At 40.7% G+C, this 11,588-nt stretch overlaps 1 non-coding gene across 1 annotated transcript; it reads left to right on the top strand.

Moving 5' to 3' along the window:
• Positions 1 to 71, top strand: TRNAG-GCC (transfer RNA glycine (anticodon GCC)). Its single transcript has one exon. It is a non-coding gene; the product is annotated as a tRNA-Gly (tRNA).
• The last annotated feature ends 11,517 nt before the right edge of the window (positions 72 to 11,588 follow it).

The raw sequence follows: 11,588 nt of genomic DNA, 5'->3' as shown, positions 1-11,588 counted from the left end.
GCATCGGTGGTTCAGTGGTAGAATGCTCGCCTGCCACGCGGGCGGCCCGGGTTCGATTCCCGGCCGATGCATCGAATTTTTTTGTTTAGTTCTAAATGTGCCATACGATGCGTGACCATGTGGATATTATGATGCCAAAAATTGTTCAGTTTTCTGGCCGTTTACTACTCGATATTGGATCTCGCGTGCTGTTGTCTTAAGTTGGAAGGAAACTAGAAGTATGAAAACATTTCTGCCCCAGTATTTATGCTTTTAACTTACATGTCTTTCAACCAACGAGCACAAAATGATACAGTCACAAATGTGCTGCTTGAGTTGAAGCCAGCGGACACGTGGGTCGCAATATTGGTTGTACCAAAACATTGGAGACTAGTTACTGTGTACAAATAAATTATCTATATTGTACTTTTTGTACATTTGTATGCGTTCTGTGGTGTACTGACTCTACCATGAGATTTTTCAGAATTGTATGTGGTTCACTCAGCCTCTGGAGGTCAAGTTAGTAGGGAGGTTCGATTCCCTCCTCAGTCATTCTCAAAGTGGTGTTGCGAGGTTTCCCACTTCTCCAGGAAAATGCCGCGATGTACCTAACTTAAGGCCAAGGCCGCTTCCTTCCCTTTTCCTTGTATATCCCTTCCAATCTTTCCATCCATCCGCAAGGCCCCTGTTCAGCAGAGCAAGTGAGGCCGCCTGGAGGAGGTACTGGTCCTCCTGCCCACTCATATCTCCGATTAAATGTCGCACGCTTCAGGCGGTAGAGGTGGGATCCCTCGCTGATACTGGGGGAGAAATACATCCTGGAGAGAAAAGGGATTAAATAAATAAATAAATAAAAATCCGCCTCTCTGGTGTCGTGGTTAGTGTGATTAAGTGGCAACCACGGAGGCCCGGGTTCGATTCTTGGCTCTGCCACGAAATTTGAAAAATGGTACAGGGTCCACTCAGCCTCGTGGAGTCCACTGTGTAGAGGGGAGTTTGATTCCCACCTCAGCCAGACTTTGGGTCGGGGATACAACTGAGAAGGAGGACCAGCACCTCGCCAAGGCGGCCTCACCTGCTATGTTGAACAGGGGCCTTGTGGGGGATGGAAAGGTTATAAGGAATACGCAAGGAAGATGGAAGGAAGAGGCTGTGGCCTTAAGTTAGGTAGCATCCCGGCATTTGCCAGTAGGAGAAGTGGGAGACCTCGGAAAACCACTTCGAGGATGGCTGATGTGGGAATCGAACCCATCTCTACTCAGTTGTTCTCCCTACTTTTCAAATTTCGTGACAGAGCCGGGAATCGAATCCGGGTCTCCGGAAGTGGCAGCTAATCACTCTTAGTTATGGTGTCTTGATTAATAGGGCCTATTAGCTTCTGAGAGGTCCTTCTACGCTTGCTTGATCCACAGGGATCCAGTGGCTACTTTAAGATATATAATTAAACTAATATATATTATTACTTTGCTACTATAGAGTCCTAAGACTGGCCCTGGGTTATCTTCTTTCATCAGCCTGGCCATACTCATGTTTTTTTCAGATGACGTATACAGTCACCTCGCCTTCTGAAGGAGCTAACTTTAATAGTTTTCTACGTCGTAAATTACAGACACATGTCGACAGGATAACTAATGAGGTAATTGTTTCGCAAATCGCTTGGGGACTTGAAGAAAAACTGTTGTTACTGGAACTACAATGCTAAGGTCATTTAGAGTCCATGGTTCAACCTTCGTACGGTCGGTATCTTACCCCCAGGGGCTTTATACTTCGAAGTGTGGGTGGTCGCCTACCTGAGTCTGCCATAGCTTCCACTTAGATGTGATTGGAGACGGACGCGATATGAAGATTTTTTTTTTAAAGCACTCCTACATGAAGGCGAGAGAGCGTGTTAAAACATGTAACGAAGAGCTGGCGTTCCTGTAGCAACGTATAAGAATATTTATTCACTATTGATCATTTACATGAAATAGGTTTTGTCATCCAATACGACAATATTACGACCAACTGTATATACAGCTATTAAAAGTCAATATTAACAATTTCCATTTCCAAGAATTCCTTTACTTAATGTGAATTACCTGTTTTCACAAGTCTATATCTTGGGACATCAATATTACCCTTTTTACGAGTATTGTGTTGGTGGATGTTCTCCCTGATGGCAAGTTCATTCAATGAGATAAAAATACATAGATGTATAACTGTTAATATTTTAAGCCTGATAAGAAGGGGACGACAGTGCTCAAAAGAACCAGCTTTACACATTACACGAACAAGCTTCTTCTCTACCGTATTAGCAATACATTATGGAGATAAGATTAATGCCCCCCACAATAGCAGCCCATATAAATATGGGACTGGAAGAGTCCAAAATATGCCTTTCTCAAATAGTCTGCTGTTACTAATTCCCTCAATTTCCACACAAGATATGAGACCCGTGATATATTTTTACAGACATGATTGACATGCACTTTCCAGGTTAATTTGGTATCAATATGAATACCCAGTAGCTTAACTGACTGAATTTCTACATTATTGGACAATCCTAACAGAAGATGTTTGGTTCTATTCTCGTTGCAGAGTAGTTTGTTAGATGAAAACAATTTCACTGTACTCCTGAGAGCTTCTTGTGACACCTCTTGCAGATTGAATACGTCCTGATTCATGTTAATTAGCGTTGTGTCATCTGCATATGATACAACTGATTGTGACACAACATTTTGTGGTAGGTCATTAACAGCAACATAAAAGGCAAATGGGCCAAGAACTGATCCTTGTGGAACGCCTGTCATAACATCTTTCAGTGTACAATGTCTATTTCTAATTGCTACAAAATGGCATCTGTTACTTTAATATATGAGGCGTATAGTTTATAACATGGCCAAGTCCGTTGAGCTGTTTTTTTTTTCAGGAGAAGCAAAAAACTCGTTTAGGGCATTAATTCATATATATTCAGACACTTTAATCTTTAAGTTGCTTAGCAGAGACTTCTGATTCATTGCCATACAATTTTTACAGTCTAAATATATTACATGAATTGAAAAATGTATTTAAAATTTGAACTTGACCATGTTTGAAATTTAGATTAGAAATTTTGGCCTAATACCTAAAGAAAAAGGAAATCTAGATTAGGCCTATTTTCCAACTGTGTTCATCTTGACTTTATTTAGAACAAATATGATTAAAAATGATATAAGATTTAGTGAAAAATCTTTATAAAGATTATTATTTTAAACATTATGTTTGTGTAAAATTACCCAACATTGTAACCAATGTAGAGGCTAATTAACATTTAAATAGCGTATATTTTGCAAATATATGGATTCATGTAGCTACTTCAATGTCTATTGTTCATATTATACCTATTCAATATCATCGCGCCTTTGAAACACATCACCGAGCCTTGATTGAATCACCACTAACAACACGTTGTTGATTGTACTCATCTCAGCTGTCTTTCCCTCGTGCGCTTCAAGGTGGAAAGATCACGTTGCCGCTTTCTGGTATGGCGTTTATTAATTTCCTCCATTTTATTGCACAGCAAATATGAATACTATTAAAAACGACCAATTAAATACGTATATATTTATAATTTATAAAATATTTATTAAAATACACGCAAACAAAACCACCACATGTGACTCGAACAAACGGCGGGCCGCCATATTACCGGAAGGAAGCACGTGACTGGATAGCGCAGGATTATTGGCCCGTGCGGGTTAAGAGGGACTTGGCCGACTTTGATATGAAACCTCATTCTTTGCTGCAATTTTAAATGAGATCTGGCCGGATTTGAAACCCACTTTCGTTCCTGTTGTATTCATCTTGTAAAGAGGAATCCATGGAAGTCAAAATATCAGAACGTGAAAAAGATGGACTTGGTCGTGTTTGAAACTATACGCCTCATATCTTAATTACATCCAAAGTGCTATAATACTGAAGTTTTCCCAGCAAAATGTCATGATTTATACATTCAAACGGTTTACTTAAGTCACATAAAACCAGAGAAACCATTTTCTTATTTTCAAATGCTGTTAACGACAATTTCCAGAATAGCAGAGGTACGGTACGTTTACCCCGTCGGAATCCATATTGATTACTAGACAACAGGGCGTGAGTTTCAAAGTAGTTACTAAGTTGAATATAAATAAGCGATTCTACTATTTTAGATAATATGGGAACAATTGAAACTGCACGGTAATTTTGAGGAAGACGTTTGTCATCACTTTTGATTACGCTACTGACCTACTGTGCACAGACGTGCAGTGGTTGTCATGGGTTACAATGGTGCCGGGGAACCAGTGGCGTGCGGTGAACATATTCATTACCCCATCTGCAAAAATGTATTTTAAATATAAACAATCGTAGCCCCACTACACTCTCTAAAGTCAACATTGCCATTTTATAAGACTGCATTTTTCGTGGAATGGTCTACCTGAGAAAGATCTTTCAATAATATTTTCAACCACACGCTCGCACATACTTCTAAACTGATATTCAAGGCAGTGACGACACCATCATAACTTAATCTATAGCCGATTTTAAACAATGTGCTTACAGTTTCATCCGGGTACGCTTCGTGATAGTACAGCTATGGTGTTCACAAAAATACATTGTGACTATTTTTTTTTACTTAAAAAGCCTAATCTAATCTAATCAGCACAATTTAACTAGTATTTTACCGTCGTTGAAGTTTTATAGTTCCACTCGCATGCTGAGTGTACGTGCATCAACGACAAACGAGGGAAAATATGTGTCACGACGTATAACACACGTTATATTCATGAAGAATGCCACAGAACTCGCGAAACCTTCACCTATAATCCAAGAGGAACAGTACAAATATTCACTATATACGACCATCACAGACAACCATTCGCGCTTAGCTCTATGTTCATGCTGGGCAACCGAAATATTTTTCTGCGGCTATCGGAACACATAGTCTACACGTGCCGAAACCCAAGACTAAAATATATTCTTCTATATTACAGTTGATTTCATATACTGACTCTATTTTTATTAGCAAGACAATGTGCAAGTGGCTATACTGTTAAGATGATGATGTTTTTCTTGCAGTCTCTAATGTGTGGCGATGAAGACTTCGAGTGTCAAGTATTAAAACAAACATCCCTTACTTAAGCTAGCTGGCCTGTCGCCGTAAATTGCTGTCGGGGGAGGGGCCACAGCTCCGCCACGAGGAAGCTTCAAGCGACCTTAAATTTCGCTGGGGGTAGCTCTGTATCGCGCCGGAAGGAAACCCAGCTCGCTGGAGAAGCAAAACTGAGGTAGTGCGAGCGGATTGTCGAGACAGCTGTACTTGGCTTGGCTTAGATGTTCGCAATTGTTTAAACATTATTGTTACCGTGTTTTGGTGGTAGTTATGCATGAAAGAAGGTGCTGGGTGGTGAATAGGTCTCAAGCTACTAAAGTGAAATTAATTTTAAAATTTAACAAGGTTATATTTTCTTTGCAAAATTAGGTAACAACAAATAGAACAGGTACTTAGTAGCCGAAACACGATTGAAAAAAATACATTTACATAGGTACCCCATTTGGGGCTTCAAAAGTCAGAAACATAATTCTTGGGCAATCAGCTCAGTTTTACCCCAAACACAATTTTAACAGAGGGGCAGAAAACCCCATTCATACCTAGGAGCCCTTGCTCCACATTACACTGAAAAGCCTCCTCGAGGCATACAACATACAATTTTCAAAAGAGCCACTCGCTCTCAAATTTAAGCCTCTCCCAGGCCACACCAAACTCCACCTTTAAGCTGTCCTCAAAGGACATATACACAGGGGTAAAATACCCAACCTACTGAGGTCTATTAAATGACAAGAAGGTTAATACATGACCTCTAAAATACAATTTGAGGGGAGGCGAACTTGCACTCCCAATACACTTTGTTTAAGACCTACTTGGCCTTAGGCCGTTAGCGCAAGGGCTAATCCCATACTACAGAGGTGACTTAAGAAAATAACAATTTACATTACATAATGGAAGAATTGGTTGAGAAAATAAGTTCACCTCAAGACAATGTGAGTGGGAGCTCGAGAGGGATAGCACTCTCTATCCCAGTATGTAGCTTTACAAGAGAATGGATGAAAAGAGTAGTAACATTTTAGGAAAAGGTTACATAGTGGAACGCTTAGAACCCGCCCCGAAAGTTAAACTGCTGAGCTAGCAAAGAAAGAATTTATTAATCGGCCATTACCTTGTTGTTGACCGCTGCCGAGGAAAGAGGCGCTTCCCGCCTCCTGCTAAGTACTTAATACACTGAAAGATGGAACAGAAGTGGCGCAGAGACCCAAAAATTAGCAGTTTATATCCTCTCGTGGAAGGTTCTAGGCGTTAGGGGAAAGAAAACACCCTCCCACAAACTCTTTATTGGGTAGGACCCCGCAACAGATTCAAGTTGGGGGAAGATACACCAGATTGGTCAGAAATTAATAGAAGAAATTCGGGATTGGATACATTCATAACAAGGGGAAGAAAGGGGTAAATATTGCCAACTTAAACAATGACAGAAAGAAATTTAACAAAGAACAAACTCTTGAAATTAAATTTTCTCCAAAAAAATAGTTCTTTGACTCCGCACTAGATTGCACTATTGTAGATCTTCAGTAGTGTCCTCTAGAAGAGAAAGTTCACACTTCTTACTTCAAGTGAAACAAAACCACATCAAAAATGACACAGTTCAAAAACTCAAAATTTTCCACGTGGTGACATCTTCTGAGAAAGTAGAGAATTAATAGCGTAGATAAAGCTCAGACTTCCTCCAGCAGAGGAGTTTCAACTGGCGCACATTTTAAATTAGCGGAGTGGAGGTGTACCGCCCGGTACAATTATAAAAAGCGTTCTAAGGAATAATTAGGAAATGCAGCGCTGGGGGAGATGGAGTTTGCACGCTACTGCAGGGAACTGATGACAGTAATTTCTGACAGACCAAAAACATCATCCATGTATTGTGAAAATACTAGGGGACCCGTGCATGTGGTGGAGTAACCCCCTGGTGAACTAAGGAATACACACCACTTAATGTAGTCTTTGACTTTTTAACATTTATGGTATTCACTTGAATGGAAACAACTGCAAGTGTATAATAATTCTGACGAATGTTCTGGAAGTAATTTTTGGTTTGACTGTCATTCTTTTCTTAACTGATAATCACAGTATATTATAATGACATAAAACAGGCGTCCCAGAGGCCAAAGTGTGAAGTGGACAGCAATGATGACGCGTATTTCCCTACAGCAACAGCATTTGCAAATCGCACACTTCGTACGATTTTTAAAACTCATTTTTTAAATAAATTGTACCGGGAGGTACACCTCTACGCCGCATTTTTAAATCTTGCGACAATAAAAACTCCTCTACAGGAGAAACTCGGAACTTAAAACTGGACCAACTTTTAAATTTTCTCAGAAGATGTCACTACCTTTTTTTTTTGTGAAGTTTCCTGAATTGAGTGAAATTCTACTTGTTTTTTTTTTCATTCAGCAAGAAGTTTTCACATTCTCTCATAGAGGTCATTACAAAAACTATGATCATGCACCCTGGTGCGAAGTGAAAGAACCTTTCAGAAGAAATTTTGTTTTCATAAGTTTTTCCTTTACTAAATTTCGTTCATTCATTTTTGGGTTGGCAATATTTATCCTGTCTTTCCGCCTGTTTTGATTTTAACCAATCAAGAATTTCTGTAATTAATTTCCTACCAATCACAGGTTTCTTCTTCGATTTGATGTGTAACTTTAAGCGACCCAATAAACGTGAGAGGGTGTGGCTGTTTTATTCATAAAAGGTCTCGAACTTTCCCCGAGGGTTTATAAACTGCTGATTTTCGCGTCTCTTAGCCACTTAATCAACATCTAACCTAGTGTGTTGACGTGTAGCAGGAGGCGGGAGATGCCTCTTTCATCAGGCAGCAGGTCTTCAGTAAGGTAATGGCCGTTTAACATCTTTATTTCTTGCTAGCTCAGCAGTTTAACCCGCGGGGAAGGTCCGAAACCTTTAAAATTTAACCTATCTTTCCAACATGTAATTTTCTGCCGTTTGGTGTAAAAAGTTCATAAAATCTGTAAGTGTAATTCGGGGATAGAGAGTGATTTCCCCTCTCGAACTCCCCTTCATTTTGGTTTGAGGTGACTACGTTTTGGTAAGTGGTTCTCTTCCTTAATGTTTTAAATTTCTTTCTTATACGGGTCACCTCCATAGTTTGGGAATAGCCAGTGTGTCATCGGCCTACTGCCTTTTTAGGTTTTAAGAATGCATGTGTAGGAGCGCAAATACATGCCTCCATTCCTTTTGGTATTTCGGGGCATTTACTTAACCTGTTCTTTTTCTGTTAAGGCCCAGTAGATTGGGTACAAGATAACCCCGTTTCATTTTGTAAGTTGTGCCTTAATGGCATGTAATTGTAAAGTCTACTATTGCCTTGAAGAGGCTTGAAAAACTGAGAGCGTGTCAGCTCTTTTCTTGTGTTGTAAAAGTGCCCTGGGAGGCCTGAGTAATTGGGAGCAAGTGCTCCATGTATCAGGGGTTTTCTGCCCTTTTGAACAAATTGTTGCTTGGTTAAAGTTGAACTAGGAGCTCAAAAGTTGTAAAGCTAGGGGCTTGTAGCCCAAGTGTGTCTAGGATTTGAAATCTTGGATTTTTCTAAGCCTTTTTTTAAATTGCTATATCGTTGTTATACCACCTAGTGAAAAATTGTTAAATTTTGTTATTCTTGCTTGTTAAAACTCAGAAAATATAACCTTTGTTAAAGTTTTAATTTAACTTTGTTTTGGTAACAAACCACGGTAACATAAATTATCGATATTTATGAAATGATAGTGCAATTCGACACTAGTAATGTATATTCTCTTTCTTTTGATTGCTCATTTGTCAGATCGGCTACTTGTGAGCGCCGCAAAAGGGATCTGTACTACTGAAATAATATATATGATTGTGAGGATGCAGGAGGACAACTCCCAGTGGATGAGGGCACTAGAATACATCCTACCTCGCTTAAGAGGCGACTAAAAGGTGACTCCGAACTTGCGACTGTACGTTGGCTTTCCTACTTGTGACAGGATCTTGATTTTCATCTATCATATCCGACCTGCTTTGATGAACTGTTATACTTTTTCGACCCGGACGGTATTAGGTTTGCGAGGCCGAGAGAGCCCTTCATTTCGAGACCTGCGTGGCCCTTTCCTTTCTTTAGCCTCTACCTTCCTTCTTCAAATAATCGGATCTCTTCGTTTATCCTTCCTGAGCAGCAGGCTGCTTGCTTTCTCTTTCCGTGAAACTTAAAATGAATGCAACGTTTGGATTTTCCTTATTTGGTACCGATAAATACGCCGGTAGGTTTTTTATTATTATTATTACATAAAAATAATAATAATAATCGTATGGCCTCAGCTACCGTGTGCAGGCATTTTATTTCTGACACCATCCGCCTGCCTGCTCGTCAATTTCGACATTCCTTTTTACTCTAGGCCTACTAGATGGCACAGTAAACGGCATCTCTCTTGGGCGGCGTAATTTTGCATCTTTTGGTGTAGATTTTGTTGTTGTATACATCTGTTCCAGGTGATTTTGTAAGGTCTTCGGAGTTTAACAGTTCTTTATTTGCTTCCCAATTTAACCCTGCTGGTTGAATAAATTCGCACACAAATTTAAATTTATGCCTACTCGAGAAAGATTTTTCGGGGTTTGTCGAATCTTGATTTGAAGTAGTTCCTTCTATATACCGCATCTTTTCAAATAAAGTTCTTTCTTTCTTGGTTTTTTCCTCGGACACAGCGAGGGATCTCACCTCTACCGCCTCAAGGGCAGTGTCCTGGAGCGTGAGACATTGGGTCGGAGGATACAATTGGGAAGAAGGACCAGCACCTCGCCCAGGCAGCCTCACCTGTATGCTGAACAGGGGGCTTAGTGGGGGATGTGAAGATTGGAAGGGATAGACAAGGAAGAGGGAAGGAAGCGGCCTGGAGAAGTGGGAAACCACGGAAAACCACCTCGAGGGAACCGAACTCAGTTGACCTCACAACGCTGAGTGTACCCCGTTCCAGCCCTCGTACCACTTTTCAAATTTCGTGGCAGATCCGAGAATCGAACCCTGGCCTCCGAGGATGGCAGCTAATCACGCTAACCACTACACTACTTAGCCTGTATTTCATTAAGTTATTCTAGGAACTGGATTACTTCTTGTCTTTTGTTAGAAAGGACTGCAAAGACATCTGCAAAAGTTAAGCAAAGTGAATTTTGTTTGTAAGAAGTCTGCCATTATTATTACTATGATCAGACGGAGAGAATTACCGTTAGTCCTAATTCAGACACTTTCTCTCAACTCATTGAGTACATCCTCGTTTCTCGGTAAAACGCGTCATGTCCAGACACCAGTAAAGTGCCGAGTCATGTTTCGCTGTAGACTGCCAAGCCTCTGCTCCTAGATGAGGGCCCAGGCATGAGTATCCTACTGTTGCCTTTCATGTTTCATCTCTAGCTCTGTCTATGAATCAGTATCGATCTACAAATTCCAAGAACGTGGGCTCGAAACTAGCAGATATTTTAAACATCGAAAGGAGGGTAGCAGCCTTTCGGAAGTTGCAAGGGCAACTGACTGATATGGTCTTGTAATAATACTTAACATACCTTAGCTGTGGTGATACTGCTACACGGCTGAAAGCAACGGGAAACTATAACCATACCGGTTAACTAACTCTAGAGGACATGCAGCTCTCTCTGTATGAACGATGTACTTATGATGGCTTCCTTCCGGTTAAAATATTCCGAAGGTAAACTAGTCCCCCATTCGGATCTCCGGGTGGGGACTACACGAGAGGGGGCGGTCATCTGGAAGATGGATACTGACATTCTGCGAGTCTGAGCATGGAATGTTAGAAGTTTGATTCGTTGTGGTAGATTAGAGAATCTGAAAAGGGAGACGGATAGACTAAAGTTACATGTAGTTGGTACAAGTGAAGTACGTTGGCAGGAAGAACAGGATTTTTGGTCAGGCGACTACCGAATTATCAACACGAAATCAAACAGGGGAAATGCAGCAGTTGGTTTAATAATAAATAAGAAAACAGAGCAGCGGGTAAGCTACTATGACCAGCATAATGAAAGGATTACTGTTGCCAAGATACACACCAAGCCAATGTCCACCATAATAGTGCAGGTCTATATGCCTACTAGTTCAGCGGATGATGAAGAAATCGAAATGATATATGAAGAGAGAGAGAGAGAGAGAGAGAAGATTTAATACGAGATGTAAAAGGTGATGATAATCTAATTGTAATGGGAGACTGGAATGCAGTGGTAGGCCAAGGAAGAGAAGGTAATACAGTAGGAGACTTCGGATTGGGACAAAAGAATGAAAGAGGAAGCCGGCTGGTTGCATTTTGCACGGATCATAATTTAGTCCTTGCTAATACTTGGTTCAAACACCACAAACGACGGCTGTATACATGGAAGAGACCTGGAGACACTGGAAGGTAACAAATATACTTCATTATGATTAGGCACAGGTTCAGAAACCAGGTGTTAGACGTGGACTCTGGCCACAACCCATTGGACGATGGGATAGGAAAGGCCTAGGAGTGGGAAGGAAGCGGCCGTGTCC

Source organism: Anabrus simplex, chromosome 10 (genome assembly GCF_040414725.1).
Source record: "Anabrus simplex isolate iqAnaSimp1 chromosome 10, ASM4041472v1, whole genome shotgun sequence".
Lineage (NCBI taxonomy): Eukaryota > Metazoa > Arthropoda > Insecta > Orthoptera > Tettigoniidae > Anabrus > Anabrus simplex.
This window is presented reverse-complemented; position numbering and strand designations above follow the sequence as displayed.